Source organism: Arachis hypogaea, chromosome 1, assembly GCF_003086295.3.
Source record: "Arachis hypogaea cultivar Tifrunner chromosome 1, arahy.Tifrunner.gnm2.J5K5, whole genome shotgun sequence".
In the NCBI taxonomy this organism is placed as follows: Eukaryota; Viridiplantae; Streptophyta; class Magnoliopsida; order Fabales; family Fabaceae; genus Arachis; species Arachis hypogaea.
In genome coordinates, this window is record NC_092036.1 from 71283235 (window position 1) to 71307149 (window position 23915).

At 38.5% G+C, this 23915-nt stretch overlaps 1 non-coding gene across 1 annotated transcript; it reads left to right on the forward strand.

The window, feature by feature from the left end:
* Positions 1-5089: 5089 nt before the first annotated feature.
* Positions 5090-5197, forward strand: LOC112716463 (small nucleolar RNA R71). Its single transcript, XR_003160363.1, has one exon. It is a non-coding gene; the product is annotated as a small nucleolar RNA R71 (small nucleolar RNA).
* Positions 5198-23915: the final 18718 nt, after the last annotated feature.

The following is a 23915-nucleotide window of genomic DNA, read 5'->3' on the forward strand; positions in this document are numbered from 1 at the left end:
TCAAATCTCGAGCAAAGTATGGACTATTATACATTGCTGGAAAGCTCAAGATGTCCACTTTCCAACGCAATTGGGCTTCTGTAGCTCCAGAAAATCCACTTCGAGTGTAGGGAGGTCAGAATCCAACAGCATCTTTAGTCATTTTTCAGCCTCTGAATCAGATTTTTGCTCAGGTCCCTCAAATTCAGCCACAAAATACCTGAAATCACAGAAAAACACACAAACTCATAGTAAAGTCCAGAAATGGGATTTTTGCATAAAAACTAATTATTATATACTAAAAACTAACTAAATCATACTAAAAATTACCTAAAAATAATGCCAAAAAGCGTATAAATTATCCGCTCATCACAGCAGCAAACTTAAAATGTTGCTTGTCCCCAAGCAACTGAAAACAAAATAGAATAAAAAGAAGAGAATATACAATGAATCTCACAATATCAAAGAAACTTAGTCCCAATTAGATGAGCGGCGCTAGGAGCTTTTTTCTTCTGAACAGTTTTGGCATCTCACTTTATCCCTTGAAATTCATAATGATTGGAATATATAGGATCTCAGAATTTTATATAGTGTTATTGATTCTTGATTCTTGAACACAGCTACTTTATGAGTCTTGGCCGTGACCCTAAGCACTTTGTTTTCCAGTATTACCACCGGATACATAACTAGGTGAACCTTTTCAGATTGTGACTCAGCTTTGCTAAAGTCCCAATTAAAGGTGTCCAGAGTTCTTAAGCACACTCTTTTGCTTTGGATCACGACTTTAACCACTCAGTCTCAAGCTTTTCACTTGGACCTTCATAACACAAGCACATGGTTAGGGACAGCTTGGTTTAGCCGCTTAGGCCAAGATCTTATTCCTTTGGGCCCTCCTATCCATTAATGCTCAAAGCCTTGGATCTTTTTTACCCTTGCCTTTTGGTTTAAAGGGCTATTGGCTTTTTTTGCTTGCTTTTTCTTTTTCTTTCCTTTTCTTTTTCGCCATTATTCTTTTTTCTTTTTTTTCGCAAGCTTTGTTATTCACTGCTTTTTCTTGCTTCAAGAATAAATTTCATGATTTTTCAGATTATCAATAACATTTCTCTTTGTTCATCATTCTTTTAAGAGCCAACAATTTTAACATTCATAAACTTCACTATAAAAAATATGCACTGTTCAAGCATTCATTCAGAAAACAAAAAGGTATTGCCACCACATCAATATAATTAAACTAATTTCAAGATAAAATTTGAAATTTAAGTACTTCTTATTCTTTTGTAATTAGGCACATTTTTCATTTAAGAAAGGTGAAGGATTCATGGAATTATTCATAGCTTTAAGAAATAGAGACTAGACACTAATGATCATGTAATGAAGACACAAACATAGATAACTCATAAAGCATAAAGATCAAAAAATAGAAAACTAACAACAAGGAAATTAAAGAATGGGTCCACCTTAATGATGGCGGCTAGTTCTTCCTCTTGAAGATCTAATGGAACGCCTGAGCTCCTCTATGTCTCTTCCTTGCCTTTGTTGCTCTTCCCTCATGGCTATTTGATCCTCTCTCATTTCATGGAGAATAATGGAGTGCTCTTGGTGCTCCATCCTTAGTTGCTCCATGTTGGAACTCAAATCTCCCAAAGAGGTGTTGAGTTGCTCCCAATAGTTGTGTGGAGGAAAATGCATCCCTTGAGGCATCTCAAGGATTTCTTGATGAGGGACTTCCTCATGCTCTTGTTGAGGTCATTTAGTGGGCTCTCTTATTTGCTCCATTCTCTTTTTACTGATGGGTTTGTCCTCTTCAATGAGGATATCTTCCTCTATGACAATTCCAGCTAAATTGCATAGGTGACAGATGAGATGAGGGAATGCTAATCTTGCTAAAGTGGAGGTTTTGTTAGCCAATTTGTACAGCTCTAGAGGTATGATCTCATGAACGTCTACGTCCTCTCCAATCATGATGCTATGGATCATGATAGCCCGATCTACAGTCACTTCGGATCAGTTGCTAGTAGGAATGATGGAGCGTTGGATGAATTCCGACCATCCTCTAGCCACAGGTTTAAGGTCATGCCTTATGAATTGAACTGGCTTGCCTTTGGAGTCTCTTTTTCACGGAGCTCCTTCTACACATATGTCCATGAGGACTTGGTCCAAGCATTGATCAAAGTTGACCCTTCTAGTGTAGGGGCGTGCATCTTCTTGCATCATAGGCAAGTTGAATTCCAACCTTACATTTTCGGACTGAAATCTAAGTATTTCCCCCGAACCATTGTAAGCCAATTCTTTGGGTCCGGGTTCACACTTTGATCATGGTTCTTAGTGATCCATGCATTAGCATAGAACTCTTATACCATTAAGATTTTGACTTCTTGAATGGGGTTGGTGAGAACTTCCCAACCTCTTCTTCGAATCTCATGTCGGATCTCCGAATACTCATTCCTTTTGAGCATGAAAGGAACCTCAGGGATCACCTTCTTCTTGGCCACAACTTTATAGAAGTGGTCTTGATGGACCTTTGAGATGAATCTCTCCATCTCCCATGACTCGAAGGTGAAAGCTTTTGCCTTCCCATTCCTCTTTCTAAAGGTTTCTCCGGTCTTAGGTAACATAATTGGTTATGGAAACACAAAAAGCAATGCTTTTTCCACACTAAACTTAAAAGGTTTTCTCATCCTCGAGCAAAAGAAGAAGGAAAGGAGGAGAAAAAGAAAAAAAATAGAGGAGATGAAGAGGTTTGAATGGTTCGGCCAAGTGGGGAAAGAAGTGTTTATGATGTGTGAAAATGAAGGAGGGATGAGGGGTTTATATAGAAGTGGAGAGAGGGGTAGGGTTCGTGTATTAGGGTTGGGTTTGTGATAGAAAGGAAGTGAATTTGAATATTGAGGTAGGTGGGGTTTTTGGGGAAGAGTGGATGGAGGTGATTGGTTAAGGGTATTTGGGGAAGGGTGTTATCGGAATGTGTGAAGAAAAGAGAGAGTGAATTTGGTTAGGTGGGGATCCTGTAGGGTCCACATATCTTGAGGTGTCAAGGATTTTTCATCCCTGCACCATTCTGGCATGTAAACGCCTTCTGAGTGCTGATCCAGGCATTAAACGGTAGGTTGATACCCATTTCTAGCATTTTACGCCAGCTTTTCTTCCATTTCTGGCGTTGAATGCCAACTTGGTGCCCTTTTTGGCGTTAAACGCCCAGAATAGTGCCAGACTGGGTGTTTTAACGCCCATTCGGCTACCCATTCTGGCGTTTAAATGATAGTAAGCTTCACCTCCAGGGTGTGCTATTTTTAATGCTATTTTTGAATTTGCTTTGATTTTTGTAATTGTTTTTGTGACTCTACATGATCATCAACCTAAAGAAAACATAGAATAACAATTGAAAATGGAAATTTAACATAGATAAAGAAAAATTGGGTTGCCTCCCAATAAGCGCTTCTTTAATGTCAATAGCTTGACAGTGAGCTCTCATGGAACCACACAGATACTCAGAGCATGATGATGGCCTCACAACACCAAACTTAGAGTTTGAATGTGGGGGCTTTGGTTGACTCTGTATTGAGAGAAGTTTTTCATGCTTATTCTCCATGTTTACAGAAGAAGATCCGTGAGCCTTAAACACAAGGTAGTCCTCATTCACTTGAAGGACTAACTCTCCTCTATCTACATCAATCACAGCTTTTGCTGTGGCTAGGAAGGGTCTTCCAAGGATGATGGATTTATCCTCATCCTTCCCAGTGTCTAGGATTATGAAGTCAGCAGGGATGTAAAGGTCTTCAACCTTCACTAAGACATCCTCTACAAATTCATAAGCCTATTTCTGTGATTTGTCTGCCATCTCCAGTGAGATTCTTGCAGCTTGTACCTCAAAGATTCTCAGTTTCTCTATTACAGGAAGTAGCATGAGGTTTATGCCTGACCCCAGGTCACACAGGGCCTTCTCAAAGGTCATGGTGCCTATGGTGCAAGGTATTAAGAACCTTCCAGGATCCAGTTTCTTTTGAGGTATCTTCACCTCAGCCAAGGTGTTTAGTTCATTGATGAGCAATGGGGATTTATCCTCCAAAGTCTCATTACCAAATAACATGGCATTCAACTTCATGATTGCTCCAAGGTACTTAGCAACTTACTCTTTAGTAATGTCTTCATCCTCTTTAGAGAAAAAATACTCATCAGAGCTCATGAATGGTAGAAGTAGGTTCAATGGAATCTCCATGGTCTCTGTATGAGCCTCAGATTCCTTTGGTTCCTAAGGAGGGAACTCCTTTTCGTTCAGAGGACATCCCATGAGGTTTTTCTCACCAGGAATCACATCCTCCCCACTCTTTCTAGGCTCGGCCATGTTGGTCATGGTTATGGCCTTGCGCTCTCTCTTGGGATTTTCTTCTGTATTGCTTGGGAGAGTGTTAGGAGGAGTTTCAGTAACCTTCTTACTCAGCTGACCCACTTGTGCCTCCAAATTTCTAATGGAGGATCTTGTTTCATTCATGAAACTTAGTGTGGTCTTAGATAGATCAGAGACTATATTTGCTAAGCTAGAGAGGCTCTGCTCAGAATTCTCTGTCTATTGCTGAGAAGATGATGGGAAAGGTTTGCTATTGCCAAACCTGTTTGTCCCACCATTATTGTTATTGAAGCCTTATTGAGGCTTCTGTTGATCCTTCCATGAGAAATTCGGGTGATTCCTCCATGAAGAATTGTAGGTGTTTCCATAAGGTTCTCCCATGTAATTCACCTCTTCCATTGTAGGATTCTCAGGGTCATAAGCTTCTCCTTCAGAGGAGGCTTCTTTAGCACTGCCAAATGCAGCTTACAATCTAGTCAGATTCTGAGAAATTATATTGACTTGCTTAGTCAATATTTTGTTCTGAGCCAATATGGCATTCAGAGTATAAATCTCAAGAACTCCTTTCTTCTGAGTTGTCCTATTGCTCACAGGATTTCTTTCAGAAGTGTACATGAACTGGTTATTTGCAACCATTTTAATGAGTTCTTGGGCTTCTTCAGGTGTTTTTTTCAAATGAATAGATCCACCTGCATAATGGTCCAATGACATCTTGGATAACTCAGACAGACCATCATAGAAGATACCTATAATGCTCCATTCTGAAAGCATGTCAGAAGGACACCTTCTAATCAATTGCTTGTATCTTTCCCAAGCTTCATAGAGGGATTCACCTTCCTTCTATTTGAAGGTTTAAACTTCCACTCTAAGCTTACTCATCTTTTGAGGTGGAAAGAATTTAGCTAAGAAGGCATTGACCAACTTTTTCCAAGAGTTCAGGCTGTCTCTATGTTGTGAGTTCAACCATATACTAGCTCTGTCTCTTACAGCAAAAGGGAAAAGTATAAGTCTGTAGACATCGGGATCAACTCCATTGGTCTTAACAATGTCACAGATTTGCAAAAATTCAGCCAAGAACTGATGAGTTCCAATGGAAGTCCATGAAACTTGCAATTCTGTTGCATCAAAGAAACTAATTGAGGCTTAAGCTCAAAGTTGTTTGCTCCAATGGCAGGAATAGAGATGCTTCTCCCATAGAAGTTGGGAGTTAGTGCAGGAAAGTCACCAAGCACCTTCCTTGCATTGTTGGCATTGTTGTTATTTTCGGCTGCCATGTCTTCTTCTTTTTTGAAAATTTCTATCAAGTTCTCTCCAGAGAGTTGTGCTTTAGCTTCTCTTAGCTTCCTCTTCAGAGTCCATTCAGGTTCAGGATCAGCTTCAACAAGAATTCCTTTATCCTTATTCCTACTCATATGAAAGAGAAGAAAACAAAGAAAGTTTGGAATCTTCTATGTCACAATATAGAGATTCCTTGATGTGTTAGAGGAAAAGAAGAAAAGAAGGATGAGGTAGAGAGAAGAATTCGAACTTGTAGAGAGGGAAGGGGTCCGAATTATTAAGAGAGGAGGAGTGTTAGTGATTAAACAGAAAGAGATAGGAGAGAGAAGAAATTCGAATATCAAAATTAAAATAATTGGTTAATTAAAACGATTTTTGAAAAAGTGGTTAGTGATTTTTGAAAATTGTAAGTGAAAAAGTGGTTAAGTGATTTTGAAAAAGATGAGAATTAGTGAAAAGATTTGAAAATCAAATTGTGAAAAAGATAAGAAATAGTGATTAGTTCAAAAAGATTTGGAAATAATTTTGAAAAGATAAGAAGTTAGAAAAAGATTTTGAAAATAAAAGAGATATGATTGAAAAAAATTTGATTTTTAAAAAAGATATGATTGAAGAAAATTTGATTTTTAAAAAGATATGATTGAATAGATATGGTTGAAAAATATTTGGTTTTTAAAATTGATGACTTGACTAACAAGAAATTAAAAGATATGATTCCAAAATTCAAATTTTGAACCTTTCTTAACAAGAAAGTAACAAACTTGAAATTTTTTAAAATATTAAAAGAAAAATGAAAAAGGTTTGATTTTGAAAAAGATATGATTGATATGAGAAGATATGAAAAAGATAAGATTTTGAAAAAATCAATTTTAAAACTTGAAAAATTGAAAAAGATATGATTTGAAAACAAAATTTCCTTCTTGGTGCTATCCTGGCGTTAAACGCCCAGCCAGGCACCCTAGCTGGCGTTTAAACGCCAGAATTTCTTCTTCATTGGGCATTTTGAACGCCCATCTTTTTCTCTGTGATTCCTCTGCTGTATGTTCTGAATCTTCAATTCTCTATATTATTGACTTGAAAAGACATAATTTTGAATTTTGTTGAATTTTTTTAAGATGAGAGAGAAAAAAGCAAAATGAAACTAATCATGAAAAACTAAGATCAAATAAACAATGCATGCAAGAACACATTGAATGTCAAGATGAACATCAAGAACATATTTTTTTTTAAATTTTTTAAGCAAAGAAAGACATGCAAGACACCAAACTTAGAAATTTTCATACTAGAGACACTAACAAATTGATAATGCACATGAGAAACAACAAAAGACGCAAAACAAGAGAATTTAAAGACCAGACAAAGAAAATCATCAAGAACAACTCGAAGATCAATGAAGAACACAATGCATATATTTTCGAAAAACGCAAGAAAAATAGAAACATGCAATTGACACCAAACTTGAAATTTGACACTAGACTCAAACAAAAAACACAAAATTTTTTGTTTTTATGGTTTTATTAATTTTTTTTTCGAAAATTATTTTCAAAAAAGAAAACAAGAAACTAAAAAATTTTTAACAAGAATTCCAAGAATCATACAATGTTAGTCTAAAGCTTCAGTCTAAAAAAATTAGACATGGTTAACCAAGCTTCAGCAGGACATTACATACAACAGTCAAATTGATGGGAATCAACTGGCTCCTATGATGATAAAAGCATCATCTAAAACTCTAGAATTTAGTCTTAAAAATTCTTAAGAACAAAATAAAAATTCTTAAAAATCATAACATTGCATTAATAAGCTTAGTCAACATGATGAAATTTTCCAAGGAATCTATCTACAGTGCACCACCCCAATTGATTGAAGAATTTTTGTGGAACTTGCTTGAATTTCATATTTTGTGAAGCATGTTTTGACCGAAGAACACAAGCTTGTGAGATTTGAGCCTATTGATGTGGTTACATCTTATAACCACCTATTTTTCCTTCTTGTGTGAAATTGTTCTCTTTCTATGATTGTGATCCTTGATTTGTTTAATTCTATATTTCCCATTATTCCCTGTATTCATGCATTTATATGATTGATGCCATTATTTCATTAGCTCACATACACAAATAAGCCTACCTTTTACTCACCATTGTTAGCCAGTTTTGAGCCTATGCTTAACCCAATTGTTCTTTATTTTAGCACATTGAAAGCCTAAAGCGAAAAATAATAAAAGTCCATCTTTTGGATCTTTGATTAGCTTAGGCTAGTGAGAGTGCTTATTATTCAAGTATTGGGAGATTTGGGAACATTGGTTGGGATAGAAGGGTGTTTTGTATTTTTATATTTGGGAATTGGGTGCATACTCATGTGTTAATCAAATGTATAGACCTTATGCATTGATGTTCTTGTATGTAGCTTGAAAAAAAAAAGAAAAAAATATATAGATGTGAAAGAGGAAAGAAAAAAAAAATAAAAAAAGAAGGAAAAAGAAGAAAAACAATAAAAAGGGGACAAAATGCACCAAAGTAGAAGTTCAATAAAAGGTCAATGCATAAGTGTCATAAAATGAAAAGAAAATACATTAGTATGTGAAAAAGTGAAAAATGGGTAGTTAGGTTAGTTTTGAATTTGTATAGGTCATTATATAGGTTAGGTGGAAAAGTCTAGGTTAATCAAAGATTCAAATCTCTAGTCCACCTAACCTTATGTGATTTGGTACACGAAATCGTGATACACAACTTCGTGCAGCTCACCAGCAATTGCATTGGGTCGTCCAAGTAATACCTTACGTGAGTAAGGGTCGATCCCACGGAGATTGTCGGCTTGAAGCAAGCTATGGTCATCTTGTACATCTCAGTCAGGTGGATTCAAAAGGTTATGGGGTTCTGATAATTAAAAGAACAAAATAGAACATAAAATATGATAGAAATATTTATGCAATTCATTGGTGGGAATTTCAGATAAGCGTACGAAGATGCTTTGTTCCCTCCGAGCCTCTGCTTTCCTACTGTCTTCATCCAATCATTCATACTCCTTTCTATGGCAAGCTATATGTAGGTGGATCACCGTTGTCAATGGCTACCATCCATCCTCTCAGTGAAAATGGTCCTCTACGGTTTCCCGCATGGCTAATCATCTATCGGTTCTCGATCATGTCGGAATAAGATCCATTGAACCTTTTGCACACTGTCACGGTGCCCAACACTCGCTAGTTTGAAGCTCGTCACAGTCATCCCATCCCAAATCCTACTCGGAATACCACAGACAAGGTTTAGACTTTCCGGATCTAAAGAATGTTGGCAATTAATTGTAGCTTATACCACAAAGACTTTGATCGCACGGAATGGAGGCTCTATTTTTAGGAGAGGCAACCATGCGTCGTGAACCAGTAGGCTAAGAGATACACACTCAAGTTCTCGCAGATAGAACGGAGGTGATTGTCAGGCACGCGTTCATAAGGGAGGATGATGATGAGTGTCATGGATCATCACATCCATCAAGTTGAAGTACGAGTGAATATCTTAGAACAGGAATAAGCGTGAATTGAATAGAAGAACAATAGTACTTTGCATTGATTCATGAGGAACAGCAGAGCTCCACACCTTAATCTATGGTGTGTAGAAACTCCACTGTTGAAAATACATAAGAACAAGGTCTAGACATGGCCAAATAGCCATGCCTCCCAAATAGTATGAAACAAACGAAAAAGGGTTCAAAGACCTAATCCCAAGATCAAAGATGATCAAAAAGATCACAAATGATCAAAAAGATTAAAAATACAATAGTAAAAGGGCCTATTTAAAGCGAACTAGTAACCTAGGGTTTACAGAAATAGGTAAATGATGCAGAAATCCACTTCCAGGGCCCACTTGGTGTGTGCTTGGGCTGAGCATTGAAGCTTTCACGTGCATAGGCTTCTCTTGGAGTTAAACGCAAGCTTTGGTTCCAGTTTGGTCCAATTCTGATGCCAATTTGGGTGTTTTACGCCAAAATTTTTATGCTGACATGAAACGCCAGTTTGGGCCATCAAATCTCAGGCAAAGTATGAACTATTATACATTTCTGGAAAGCCCAAGATGTCTACTTTTCAAAGCAATTAAGAGCGCGCCAACTGGATATTTGTAGCTCCAGAAAATCCACTCCGAGTGCATGGAGGTCAGAATCCAACAGCATCTTCAGTCCTTTTTAGCCTCTTAATTAGATTTTTGCTCAGGTCCCTCAATTTCAGCCAGAAAATACCTGAAATCACAGAAAAACACACAAACTCATAGTAAAGTCCAGAAATGTGATTTTTGCATAAAAACTAATAATTATATACTAAAAAGCTAACTAAATCATACTAAAAGCTACCTAAAAACAATGCCAAAAAGCGTATAAATTATCCGCTCATCATGATCCTACCTTGACCCTAGCCCCATTACAACCTTTGAGAAAGACCTCATGATATTTGTATGCATGCATTGAATGATTGTTGATTGTTAGATGATTTTAATCTCTCTTTGATTGCACCAGATGCCTTGATGTGTTTGTTAGTGTTTTCAGATTGAAAAGGGCTAGGAATGGACCAAAGGAGTGAAGAGGAAAGCATGAAAAATGGAGAAATCATGAAAAGCTAAAGATTTGGAACACGCCTATGGACACGCACGCACACTGTGTGCTTTCGTGTGAATTGTAAAATGCTCCATCGACACGTACACGCACTGTGTGCATACGCGCCGAAGGCCGTACGTGACCATTTTAGTAAAACTCATGCCTCGCAATTTTGGAGGGTTTCTAACCCCATTTGGAGCTGAGTTTTTGGCGGAAAAAGATAAAAGGAACCAAGGATTGAAAGGGAAGGCATCGAGGATCATTTATGAGTTTGGATCTAGTTTTAGTTTAGTTTTGAGAGAGAGATGCCCTCACTTCTCTCTAGAATTAGGATTAGGTTTATGTTAGAATTTCTTAGATCTAGGTTTTAACCTTTACTTTGATCTACTTCTTCCTCTCAATTCTTTGTTGTGACATCTTGTTCTTCTATTCTCTTGTTGTAGTTTTCTCTATTTTGTCTCTATACTTTGTTATAGATCTACTTTTGTTTTCTCATCCTCTTTCAATGCAATTTGAGGTAATTCATGTTAATTGTGATTTCCTTCATTGATCTTGTTGATTCTTTGCATTTAATTGTTGTTAGATTCTATTCTTATTATGATTTTGCTATGCTTTTCTTTTGTGCCTTCCAAGTGTTTGTAAAAATGCTTGGTAGGATTTTTGAGTAGAATTTATGCTCTTGGCTTGGGAAGGTAACTTAGGAACTCTTGAGTTACTAATGTTGAAGTGATTGATGATTAGGAGCCATTGACTCTAGTTCTCACTAATTCAATTGGTGGAGAATTAGGACTTATGGACTTGGATTGATACAAATCATTTGACTTTCCTCTACTATTAGTTAAAGGATGACTTAATGGGATTGATCCTTGCCATTTCTCATGTTGTGGTTAGTGATTAGCATGGAGATCCTTGACCACCAATCCATGCCAAGACCTTTGTTAGTTGTTAGTTTATTTTCTTGTCATTTACATTTCTTGTCTCTCATCCCAAAACCCCAAAACATAACTCATAACCAATAACAAGACACTTTATTGCAATTCCTAGGGAGAACGACCTAAGGTTTCGATTTCGGTTTATAGATTTTAAGGGTATGTACTAGTGACAAACAAATTTTTGTATGAAAGAATTATTGTTGGTTTGGAAACTATACTTTACAATGAGATTTCATTAGTGAAATTCTAAACCGTCAATTTTCCAATCATCACGTAGTAGCAAAAATCCTCCTTGTGCGTACACACACTAGGTCGTGCGTATGCACAGTAACAAAATTTACCAAGCTACTTACCGGGCACGTTATTGGCAAATACGCCTTCATACTTCAAAGTTGGCAACGTGTTTGTATTATCCCAGGGCTGAAATTTTGTGAAGGCATTGCTAACTTGGTTTTCTAACTTAGCAACGTGTTCCTCTACTCCCAGTAGCCAAAATTTGCAAAGGCGTTGCTAACTTGGATTTCCAAGTTAGCAACGCGTTCATTTGCTTCCTGGGGCCAAAATTTAAAAGGCGTTGCTAACTTGGTTTTCCAAGTTAGCAACGTGTTCAATGCCGAAATTTGAAAGATACATTAGCAATTTGCAAGCATAAGTTAGTGACTCCTTCATTGTATTTCCATGAGTTACAATCAATGGCATTGCTAACTTGAATCCTAAGTTGCTAACGCCTTCATAAACTTTGCCTTTCAACTTCCATATTGAATTAAGGAAGGCGTTGCTAACTTGATAAATCAAGTTGCCAACGCCTTCACATTTTTTATCACCATCCTCCTATTAGTTTGAAATGGAGGAAGTAGTGATGCTACGTTGGGAGGCATTGCTAACTTGGAAAACCAAGTTAGCAACGTGTTCATAGTTAGAGTAATGAAGGCGTTGCTAACTTGAATTCTCAAGTTGGCAACGTCTTTAATCTGTAAGCAAGGAAGGCATTGGCAACGCCCAAACTTGAGTTGGCAACACCTTCAATGGTTTTCTCTTTGCTCCAGGGCTCTCTACTCCACCTATCATTAACCAAAGAACTTGCAAGAAAGTTTTGCCATTCTATGCAACCAATTTCAAGAGATTCATTCATACCAATTCATTTAAAGTTCTTTGAATTAGTTGCATGAATTTGGCCAAAGTTCACCTAGTTCTTGGTATTTTAATGCATGGAGATAAAACTCATCAAAGTGCTTGTTTATTTCAAAGAAAATGAATAAAATTAAGATAAAACTAACTAAACTAACTAACTAATCTAGCTAAGATGCAAATGCATTAGCTTATCAAAGGCTCTGTGCGACCTATGGTCAAGTATAGTAATGGAGAAGCTGGGAATCCAAGAGGAAACAAGGATTACCTTGCATAAGGACTGGATGGTTCTTGACCCTCCATTACCCCCTAACAAGGGAGGAACTTGCATAAAGGAATAAGCATCCAATCCTCCTCACATCAATGAAACCAATTCAATCCCGCCTAAGACCAAACATAAGTTTTGTGTTGGATGTACACTATCCACAAAGGAGGAAGGCCCCAAAAGGAAGATACTTAGGGGCTGAAAAAACAAAAATATCCCTACTGAAGGCTTTTTACCATGGAAAATGGTAATGTTCACTTATCTCATCATGGTACTCACCATGGAAGAAGGAAGTGACAAAAAGGGACACCAGTATACTGCTGCAAGCCCAACCCTGCCTCAGCTAGTGAACAAAAGCCTATCTCTTGAGCATATTATGCTTTTCATGAGAGCATAGGAAGGAAGCTCCCAGTAAAAAATATGGATTTATTCCTCTGTGACTATCTTCCTCCTTAAAAGGAGTTATTCGTCAAGCTAACGATATTAAAGAAGTGCTTGTTGGAAGGCAACCCAACCTTAATTAATTATTTATTCTCTTTTATTTTTGTTTTGCTTTTCTTTTCGGGTCCTGATCATACGCAGCAGTCAAAATAGGGAAAGAATTCACAGCAGTAAAAACAGAACACTCTGGATGGAGTGTTAAAGTTGAACACCAGCCAGGGTATCCCTGCTGGGCAACCAATGCCGCAAATGGTTAATATTGCTGGCATTGAGTGCCAGCCAGGGAGCAGCCCCTGGGCGTTCAAACACCAATGCAGAGAAGCAAGAAATCTGAATTCCCTAGCCTCTCAGGACCAGTAGGTCCCACAGAAGCTCTACCTACCACACCTTCTTCTTCCCTATTCTTCTTTATTGTCCATATTTGCTCGAGGATGAGCAAAACTCTTAAGTTTGGTGTTGCAAAAGCTTTGGTTTTTTACTTCTACCACTCCTAATTATGGCACCAAAGACTGGTGAAATCTCAAGGAAGAAAAAGGGAAAGGCATTTGCCCCCACAAGAAGAGGATGAAGCAAACTAGAAAGCATGCACATGAGCCTGTGGAGCAGCCTTAACAAGGACAAAGGAGTGACATTAAAGAGATCAAGCACTACATGGGATCCTCAAGGAGGAGCACTAGCCGCCACCATCAAAGGTGGACTCGTTCTCTTTTACTTCCTTTCCTTCTATTATTTTTCTGGTTTCTATTATGTTGTTTTGTATGTTCTCTTGTTCTTGTTGCATGATCATTTGCATTTATGCCTTAAAGATGTAAAATGTTCGAATATATCTCTCACCTTGCTTAAAAGAAAAATTTTATTGAAAAGAATTGAGAGATACATGAATTTCAAGTTTAAAATAAGAATAGTTTAATTATGTTGATGTGGTGGCATTGCTTTTGTTTTTTGAATGTATGATTAAACAATGCATATTTGAAGTTGAAATTTTAGAATGTTGGCTCTTAGAAGAATAAAGGAAAAGGAAAAGTATTATTGATAATCTTAAAAATCTAAAAATTGATTCTTGAAGTAAGAAAAACCAGCAAAAAGAAAAAGAAAAAGCATGTTGAAAAAGAAAAAAATTACATATGCATACGAAAAAGAAAGAAAAAATGGCAAAAAGAAAAGAAATAAAAAGAAGAAAAATCCATTACTGCCTAAAAATGCAGGAAAAGGAGGGTAAATTGAAAAAGCCAATAACCCTTTAAACCAAAAGGCAAGGGTAAGAGGACCCGAGGCTTTGAGCATTAATGGATAGGAGGACCTAAAGGAATAAAATCATGGCCTAAGCAGCTAAACCAAGTTGTCCCTAACCATGTGCTTGTGGCGTGAAGGTGTCAAGTGAAAAACTTGAGACTGAGCGGTTAAAGTCGTGGTCCAAAGCAAAAAGAGTGTAGTTAAGAACTCTGGACACCTCTATCTGGGGACTCTAGCAAAGCTGAGTCGCAATCTGAAAGGGTTCACTAGTTAAAGTGTTTGTGGCATTATTGTATCCGGTAGTAATACTGGAAAACAAGGTGATTAGGGTCACGGCCAAGACTCTGAAAGCTGTGTTCAATAATAAAAAAGAACTTAACTAGGAGAGTCAATAATATCATTTGGATTCTATGTTCATAAGGATGCCAACATCTCTGAATTTCAATGGATAGTGAGATGCCAAAACTATTTAGAAGCAAAAAGCTACTAAGTCCCGCTCATCTAATTGAAACTGAGCTTCATTTGAAACTCTGAAATTTATTGTATCTTAATTTTCTTTTTATTCTATTGTGTTTTTAGTTGCTTGGGGACAAGCAACAGTTTATGTTTCAAATTGTGATGAGTGGATATTTTATACGCTTTTTGGATAATTTTCATATACTTTTTAGTGTGTTTTGTTTAGTTTTCATTAAGTTTTTATAGGTTTTACTATTAAAATACATTTTTGGATTCTATTATGAGTTTGTGTATTTTTGTATAATTTCAAGTATTTTCTGGCTGAAATTGAGGAGCTGGAGCAAAAGCCTGATTTAGAGACAAAGAAAGCATTGTAGATGCTGTCCGGATCTAACCTCCTTGCACTCAGAAGAGCTTTTCTGGAGCTACAGAACCAGAAGTCCAAATGGAGCATTCTCAATGGCTATGGAAAGCTGACTTCCAGAGCTTTCCAGCAATATATAATAGTCCATACTTTGCTTCAGAATAGAAGGCCCAAAACTGGCATCCAACACCACCTTCCTGCCCCCTTCCAGGCGTCCAGCGCCAAAAGAGCAGAGCTCAGTGTCCAAACGCCCAAAGAGGACCCCCTAGCTAGTGTTCAACACTCTAGGAGCGTCAAGGCATATGGATCCCATCAAAGCTCAACCCAAACACTCACCAAGTGTGCCCAGTAGTGGATTTTAGCACTAAAGAGACTGTTTTACCCTTACTTATCATTTGTTTAGTATTTAAGGGATTAGATTCATGTTATTCGTACATCTTTACCACCATTCAGCATATTTTTGTGTATCACATTGTTTTTTGTGTTTCTAAACCTCTTAGGTTGAGGGGAGGCGCCTTGCTGAGTCCCATGAATCAATGAAAGTATTACTGTTTCTTTTTCGATCCGTGTTTACATTATTTCTAAGATGTATACTCAGTCTTTAACATGGTGAATAGGATGATCATGACAATCAGCTCTGTTCATCATACTAAGACGAACGTGCGTGACAAACACCCACGTCTACTTAGGTTCGTGTGAATACGTGACTAGAAAGCACAGCTAACAACTATGTTTATACATCTCTAGGACGACTAATCCACGAATTCGTTAGGGACTTCTCGACACACTAGTTCAACTGATTTTTGGGGAGATTAAGGTCTCTGATGACTTACATCATCTATCCTTTTTCTTGCATAAAAAGGACCATAAAAGAGGCATAATCTCATTTGATCATTGCAATTCATGCCTTAATTGATGAATATCATAGTACATTGCTTTGAAATGAGTTTGTGTTAAATTTCAGGTGTAAAAGACATCAAAAATGGGAAGAAAACAATAAAACAAGTGGGGCGTGTGAAGCAAGCATGCCACTTGGAAAAAACACCACAAAAAAATGTATTGGCGTGGCACACCATTAGCTGGTTGTGGCACGCTGGTACAACATTCCAGAGAGCAACAATAAAGACCATCAAAGGGGCGTGGCATACCAGAAGCTGGGCGTGGCACGCCAACTCATTACCTAGAAGAGTCATCACTAGGGCGTGCCACTTTGTATCGAAGGCGTGGCATGCCAGTTCTAGAATTTACTTGGGCGTGACACTTAAGGATCAAGGCGTGGCACGCCAAGCGTAAGAGACCCACAATTGAATGGGCGTGCCACTTGAGCAGCATGGCGTGGCATGCTGGTACAAGAATCCAGAGAAGGGGTTGAAAGCTAATGAGATCTGGGCGTGCCACTTGAGCAACCAGGTGTGGCACGCCAATGAACAAGAAGGCAAAGCAAAAGCTGGGCGTGCCACTTGGTGTCGAAGGTGTGGCACGCCAGCTCAAGAGTCCAACTAAGGCGTGCCACTTGAATGTCCAGGCATGGCACGCCAATACACAAAGAATACCCAAACCAAAGCTGGGCGTACCACTTGGTGTCGAAGGTATGGCACACCAACTCAAATATCTCACTTGGGCGCACCACTTGCATGATCAGGCGTGGCACGCCAGTCCCATGGCGTGGCACGCTAGTAGTGTTTTCTAGAGAATGAGATAAAGGGCCAAATGAACTGGGCATGCCACTTGGATGATAAGGCATGGCACGCCAGCAAGAAAATGAAGCATTTAGAAGGGCGTGGCACGCCAGATCCTGGGCGTGCCACGCTGGTACAAGTTTCCAGAATCATGAAGATGTTGGAAAAGACCTGGGCGTGCCACTTTGGCTCGAAGGCGTGGCATGCCAAGCTACTTGAGGACTTTAAAGAGGCATGGGCGTGCCACTTGGTATCGAAGGCGTGGTACGCCAGGGATGTGATGGAGGAAGGCATGCCACATGAATGGTGAGGCGTGGCACGCCAAGATTGAAATAAAGGGAGCGTGACACGCCAGAGGAGCGCCAGTCATATGCCAGCTAGAAGATCACGTTTATTGAGTTTCTTTTCCCTCCAAATTGTAATTTTTCTTTTCACTTTTGTATTTTTCTTTATTTCTATATCTAGGAGTAGTATAAATACCCTTGGAAGTAGTAGAAAAGGGGGTTAGTCATCACTATCCCAGTAGGAGATTGTGGAGTTCTATTTTTTCACTTTTTACACTTCATCTCTTCCATCTATTGTACTTTCTTTCTGAGCTATGAGTAGCTAAATTACCTCTCATTGTGAGAGGGAACTCTATTGTACTTGATGGATTAATGACAGTGAATTTCTTCTTCTCTTCATCTTCTCTTTGATTTGCTAGAAAGAATTTCGTTCTTCATGCTTAGTGTTCAATCATCTTGGAAAAGAGGTTGAATGCAAAATGGGTTTCATGGGAACCTTGGAAAAGGAAACATGAAACCATGCTAGAAATCCTTTCTCACACTTGAGTAGGATATGGGTTTTGGTGTTTGGATATGGTGACATATAATCCTCCCTCTACCTGGACCTACAAGGATGTGTGGTATAATCAGGGATCAAACATATCTCTCTTCATGAGCAATTAGACCAAGGAATTGGCTATAGATCAAGATATGAAAGATTGAGTCACCAAGGGATTGGGGCTCAATCAATCATGATTGCCAAGAGGTCAATGAGTTGCATGATTGAAGAGGATATAAGCTGGATTTAATCCAAAGAGACAATATCTCCTGATCTCAATTAATTTCCCCATTCTTATCTCTCCCATTCTTTTATAGCTTTCATTTACATTCTGCAAATTCCCACTACCTTTTACATTCATGCCATTTCTATTTCTGCACCTTATTGCTTTCCTTTATTCTTTCGCCATTTATGTTTCTGCCATTTATAATTCCGCACTCACAACTTATTCTCTTTAAGCTTGTCTAATTCACCAATTAATTAAAATTGTTCAAATCTACCAATCTCTGTGGATACGATCCCACTCCACTGTGGGTTATTACTTGATGATAATTTTGGTGTGCTTGCCAAGGAGCAAATTCATAAATTTTATTGGGAGGGGAGTGAATCCAGACTCATCAGTCTTTGTGGTATAGGCTAGAATCTAAAGAAGCAGCACTCTCTGATCTAGAAGATTCAACCTTGTCTGTGGCGTTTTGAGTAGGATCACCATGAGAATGAACAACTAGAGCTTCACCGTCCATCATATTGGATAACCATGGCCAATGGCATTTGATCTGAAAACATAGGAGATTAATGACCACGGCCCATGGTGTTAATCACATACAGCCTGCCATTGAAGAAATCACTCACAAGCAAAGAAGACAGCGATAGAAAACTTAATCCAGAAAGGCAAAGCAAATCTAATCCTCAACTCTATTCCCATTACTGACTCTATTTGATATAAAAAGTAATTTATACAATATTAAAACACGTCCAATCCTTCTGATTCGCCTGACTAAGACCTGCAAGATAACCATAGCTTGCTTCAAACCACAATCGTCGTGGGATCGACCCTGACTCGCTCAGTGCACTTGCTGGTACAATTGTACGAAGGTGTGGGGATTCGTGCACCAATAGGATCGCATGGTGGTTAGGCTGGTGAAGGCCGTGGGACGGCGGTAAAATGTTAGAGTAGAAATTCCTAAAGTTAGATCACCCCTTTTTCATTATGGTTTTAATATTAAAGATTTAAATTTGATTGTGCTTTAAGCTTATATTTCATGATGGATATAAAGCTCTAGATTACCTCTGGCGTCTAGGAGTCTTATATCTTACATCATTGGAAACTGTTACCATATTGAGAACCTCTGGTTCTCATACTAAATTTCGTTGTTATTTTTTAGATGCAGGTCACAACCCACCTCGGTGAGTTGCTTAGTCATGATAGAGTAGACGATCACCATCTTGTTTGAAGTCTTTTGGCTTACTTTGAGAGGAAGTTTGTATAAGTTGTTTTAACTCTATCCTTATACCATTCTCTTTACCATTCACTATTTGATTTTCTTAATTTATTGTCTTTTATGCTATTTGATCCTCAAAACTCTTATTTCTACTTGTCTAACTAGAATAATTAATCAATCATTGCTTGCTTAGTCCATTGATCCTTGTGGGATCGATACAAATTCACTTGAGTTTGTTACTTGGTATGACCCGGTGCACTTGTCGGTAAGTTGTAGTTTGGAAATTCGTACCAGATTCAGACATAAGACCTAAGATTGCTTCGATCTAAAGGACACTCTCGACAAAGCCATCCAAGACGGCAAACTCCCCAAGTTCACCAAAATCAACCGAGAACCCAGGAAAGCTGATATAGAAAGATCACCAGAACGCGAAAGACGCAACCCAAGATGATACGATAGGCAACCCAAGAAAGTCTAGAGACCGACCCCACTATAATAGTAAATATAATCACAAGAAAAAATGTGCGAAAAAAGTCAAAATCAATGAAAGACGATCTCAAAGTCCTAGCCATAAAAAATCAAGCACCAGCTTCTTCCTTTCCAGCAGCAATCACGTTCTCCCCCGATGACTGTCAACACGGCACCTCGATAGAAGACGCCCCCTTTGTCGTCTCGGCAAGGGTCGGGATCGGACTAGTGAAAAGATTATTGGTCAACACCGGAGCTGATTCTGATATCCTCTTCAAAGGAGCCTTCGATAAGCTAGGTCTCCGAACCAAAAACCTACAAGGCCACCACAACGGGGTAACCAAACTCGGGGGATAACTTCATCAAATTGGATGGTTCCATAGTATTACTCTAACCATCAATACCAGAAGGCAGAGAGAGAAAAACCATACTCCCTGAATTCGTGGTCCTCAAGGATTTGATGCCAGGGCATCTTGGCCAGTTTCACTGGCCTTTTCTATACATATTTTAGGTAGTTTCATGCATTTTCTTAGATAATAAACAAGTTTTTGGGTGAATATGCACTTACATCTTGATTCAAGAAAACATTGTGAACTTTACATGATTTCATGAAAATAATGCATGGATTGAATGCCAATTTAGATGATGCAGGATCTCATAATCTAGAACAAAGCTTTGATGCACCTTGTTTGTTTGATTTCAGGCCAAATGAAGCATAAAAGAGCAACGTTAGTAGTCACGTTAGTGGTACTAACGTGGAAAGGGAGCAAGCTTGCAATGTTAGTGGTAAAGTTATCACCAATAACGTCTTCGAAGGCCATCTTAACCCACATTAGTTGCACTAACGTAGGGACAAACATGGAAGAAAGAAGAAGCGCTAACGTTAGTGGAAAAGTTAACACCACTAACGTTGTAAAGGCCACAAACAACCACGTTAAGAGCCACGTTAACGCCATTAACATGAGCTCTAACGCCGAGCAAAAAGGATCTCCAATGTTAGTGACACTAACTTTGTCACCAACGTTGGATCAGGCCAAGTTTACCTATGTTATTGGCCACGTTAATGCCACTAACGTAGGAGGTAACGTGGAGCAAGGAGTATAAGAAGCCAACATTAGCGAAACTAACTTTGTCACTAATGTTGGAGATGGCCAGTATGCCCTCGTTAATGGCCACATTAATGCCATTAACGTGAGCACTGACATGGAAGGGAAGGAATTTTGTAACATTAGTGACAACTTAGTGTCACTAACGTCTTCGTGTCATGGCATGCCTCCGTTGACGGCCACGTTAGTAACACTAACATGGACCATTAACGTGGGAGAAAAGCAAGGTTGTAGCGTTATTGGCAAAGTTAGCACCAATAACGCTATCAAATGTTAGGAAAGGCTACGTTAGTGGTCACATTAGTGCCACTAACGTTAGAGTTAACGTCGCTAAAAGGGGTTGGGACGTTAGTGACAAAGTTAATGTCACTAACATCTTTAAGCTAGAATTTATACTTAACGTTAACACCACTAACGCCTTGACTAAATGCGAACCATGCCTGACTCAACTTCTTTCTGCAAGCAAGGCTAAGCCCACTGAAGATTGTAACTGCTTCAACTAAAGATCACAGGCCCATATCCATGACTTGCAGAGCTGATAGAAGATCAGAGGAGTAGTATATATAGGAGAAGTTTTGAACTAGAAACGGGGGATTAGAATTGGGATCTGGAGGATCCAAGAAATGGTAAACACTCTATATATTTACTTTCTCAGCAAATTGTAGTTTACTTTACAATACACTCTTCATTTTTGCTTTCTATTTCTAGAGCTATGAACAAATAAACCCCTTTTCATTGGGTTAGGGAGCTCTATTGTAATTTGATAGATCAGTTGTAGTTTTCATTCTTCTTCCTCTTTCTTTTCTCTTGATTTTACTAGAAAGCTTTCGATCTTCACCCAATTGGTTAGTTATATTGGAAAAGAGGCTATCGATAATTAGATTTCCTCAGAACCTTGGAAGAGGAATGAAGAGATCATGCAAGAAATGCTTTCTCATGCTGGACCGGATCGGGGTTTGGATGGATATAGTGACATATAATCCTACCAACACTTTGATTTGGGAATGCATGTGGTATAATCAGTAACCATACTTCATATGTTCCCATGAGCAATTAAATCAAGGAATTGGGCAATTGTTCAAGCTTAGAGAGATTGGATTGCCAAGAAATTGGGATCCAATCACTTAAGATTGCCAAGGAGATCAATGAATGCATTGATTGAGGAAGATATGAAGATGAACTTGATCAGGAGAATGCAACATCTCCTAAGCCCAATGATTTCTCCATTTCTGATTTTACCCATTTTCTTTAATTTCTGCTATTTACTTTGATGCCCATCCCCTCAAATTCCCATTTAAGATTCTACAATTTACTTTTCTGCAATTTATATTCTGCCATTTACTTTCAGCACTTACATTCCCAGTCATTTATTTTTCCCGCCATTTAATTTTCTGCAATTCTCAACTCAATCTTGCTTAGCTCAACTAGAACATTTCTCTAATTAAAGTTGCTCGACCAATCAATCCCTGTGGAATTCGACCTCACTCTATTGTGAGTTTTTACTTGACGATAATTCGGTATACTTGCCGAGGGAAATTTGTAGCGATACAAGTTTTCGTGCATCAAGTTTATGGCGCCATTGCTGGGGGTTGATTTTGTATCGACAATGAGTAAATTAGAGGATAACTAGATTGAACAATTTTCTTTTTTTTGTTTATTTTGTTTCTATTATTTACTTCCAGTATTAGCAATTTTCTTTTATATTCTCTTTTGTTATTTCCTTAGTTATCTACATTTTTGTTCAACTACTCCACTAACTGTTTGATAAATTGCGTCACTCACACTAACAACAATCTTAACAAGAGTGATTTCTTCACTTTTCTCTTGCTTGTGTGATCTGCTGATTGTATGACAGGTAGAAGAAGAGGAGCTTCAACCTCCTTTGAATTTAAACTTGAGAGGACCTTCCTTAGATTAAGGAGGAAAGCAAGAGGGAAGAAGGTTGTTGGTGCAGAGGAAGAAGAGGAGAACTTAGAGATAGCATGGAGGAGAACATGGAGAACCACCATGAGGAGGAGACACATAACCATGCCAGATAAGATTCAGCAAACCATGCTGGGTAGGAGAGAAGATTTCTAGGCTCTTACATTAATCCAAATCTAGGAAACTGTGGAAGTAGCATCCAAAAATCAACCATACATGCAAATAACTTTGAATTGAAACCTCAACTCATCACCCTTGTTCAGAACAATTGCTCATTTAGAGGAAGCACCCAAGAAGATCCTAATCAACACTTAACCACTTTCCTAAGAATATGTGATACTGTGAAGTCTAATGGTGTTCATCCTGACACCTATAGATTGCTCTTGTTCCCCTTCTCTCTTAGGGACAAAGCATCTAAATGGCTAGAATCTTTTCCAAGGGAGAGTTTGACAACTTGGGAAGACATGGTGAATAAGTTCTTATCGAGATTCTATCATCCTCAAAGAGTTAATAGATTAAGGGCTGAGGTCCAAACATTTAGGCAACAAGATAGTAAAACTCTCTATGAAGCATGGAAGAGGTACAAAGACTTGACAAGGAGGTGCCCACCAGACATGTTCTATAAATGGGTGCAGCTACACATTTTCTATGAAGGATTGTCTTATGAATCAAAGAAGGCATTGAATCACTCTTCAGGGGGATTTCTAAACAAGAAGAAGACCACTGAAGAAGCCATATACATCATAGAAACTGCGGCCAACAATGAGTTTTTCTATGTCTTTGATAGGAGCAACAACCGAGGAGTAATAGAGCTAAACCATATGGATGTGTTGCTAGCTCAAAACAAGATGATTACCAAGCAATTGGCTGACCTTACCAAGAAGATGGAAAGTAATCAAGTTGCAACAGTCACCACCCCACCACCAGCTCAAGAAGGAGTGAACACAGAGGAAGGCGGTGACTGGGAATAAGCTAATTATGTTGGAAACTTGTCCAGACAGTCCCATGATCCATACTCCAAGACCTATAACCCTGGTTGGAAGAACTATCCAAATTTTGGGTGGGGAAACCCGCAAGACCAAGGCCAAGATAAGAGGCGTCACAACCCCAACCAAAACAACAATGTAGCCTATCAATACTCAACTCAAAGGCCATATCAACACCCACCCAACAACTCTTCTCAACATCCATATGAGACCCAAAATGGCCATTCTCAACCCTCTAACCTCAACTTACCGTCGTCATCTAAAGATAAACTCTCCAGGATTGAGACTCTGCTTGAAGGCATATGCAAGGAAGTTCAAGATAGTAGAGCATTCAGGGAGGAAGTGCAATCCAATATGAAAAATTAGGATGCAACCATCAAGAATCTTGAGACATAGATTAGCTACTTTTTGATGGTGTTTTTGCGAAAAACAAATTTCCAAACACACAAATCAAACCGGCAAGTGTACCGGGTCGCATCAAGTAGTAATA